Genomic DNA, 1,595 nt, shown 5'->3' on the forward strand with positions numbered 1-1,595 from the left:
CACCCTCCCTCTCATCTGAGCAAAGGTGTAAAGGTGAAGGTGTAAAGGTGTAAAGTGTAAAGGTGTAAAGGTGAAGGAAATAAAATAGAGGTCTTGAGCCCAGTCCAGAAACCAAGTGTCAGGCTGCATTTACGGATGGAAGTGAGTGGATTAATAGGTTATGAAGATGGGCAGCATGGAGACAATTTTTTTTGCCCTCCATTTTGTGGGGCCATCACTAGCAGGTACCTGTCACAGATTGTTCAATCACACCAAAGAAAATTGTAAATTTAGGAGCTGTAAAACATTCAGGAAATGTAAAATAAAGGTCACTCATCAGTTTAATACAATCTGATGTCTAATGTGCAAAGGTATGTCCACATATTTTGTATATAGGTTCTATTATTCAATTCTCGCATAAATACAATGGAGTTATATTATATCATTGTATCATACTTCAATTATGTTTCACTTATTTGTTATGCCCTCATGAAATTCCCTTGGTATTGTAACTTCAAAATGGTTTGACAACATATATCTATAAAAGAAAAACCAATGACGGCCACCTGCTAGTAGTGGTTCTGCAAGATGGATGGCAGAATCATATTTTTTTTTATCTTTGGGCCCAACCTCTCTAACAAGTTCAACTATATTTTCTCAATTTTTTCACAAACAAACCTGACAACCAGTGACTGCTCCCTCCTATTACTTTTAGCCAGTAACAGAGAAACAGTCCCTGACTCCCAGAGATAAATGGGAGGGCACGAGGACCACTGCCAGTCCAGTGGAGCTGCAGGGTTCCAGCCAATGACATTCGAAGCAGCAATTATAAGTCATAAAAGAATACAAAAATGACAAGAGTATGGGCAAGAAATGCAGACTGCTGACTAATATATTAACTGCTTTTCACTACATGGATGAGGATATAAAAAGAAAGGAAAAAATTATAAGAAAAAATAACCCAATAAAGAATTAATAAATCTCATAGAGGACCTAATCTAACCTAGATTGGAATATGTAGTGCTAGTATGGGTTCTGCAAAAGGTGAGATACAAAAGGATAATGAAAATAAAGAATAACCAAACCTGTTTTCCAGCCTTGCAAATAAACTGCACAAAGATACTAGAAGTAATGAACCTCAATATCATTAGAAGAAATAAGTGACAAAATAGTCCATGTGGGAGATTTAAGCTGCAAAGAAGTCAATCAGGAGAAACCGGGGGCATGTGGTAATGTAGATTCCTGGGGAAATACCTTATAGATAACACAATGGCCCAAAGGTAAAGACAAACTTGAGTAAGATGACAACCCATGAAGGTTGGACTTAATATTTACGAAAGACATAGACATTATTTGCTCATTGAAGAACAGTTCTTACTGATAAATCATATGAAGAGAGACTGCCAAAAAAGGAGGAAAGAATGAGGCTATTCAATAGCAGTGTTAAGAGCCATGAAAGATGTAGATATACCTGACAAAGATCTCATAGTTTGATAACATAAAAACCAGGAATTAAAAAAAGATTAAGGTTTGAAGGACATTAAGAAATAAAGTTTTCCACACAGGATTATAGATTTATACAATAGCTTATATCTATATGGGAATAGAGAAAAACC

Source organism: Oratosquilla oratoria, chromosome 29 (assembly GCF_046742065.1).
Source record: "Oratosquilla oratoria isolate Oo_2021 chromosome 29, ASM4674206v1, whole genome shotgun sequence".
NCBI lineage: Eukaryota > Metazoa > Arthropoda > Malacostraca > Stomatopoda > Squillidae > Oratosquilla > Oratosquilla oratoria.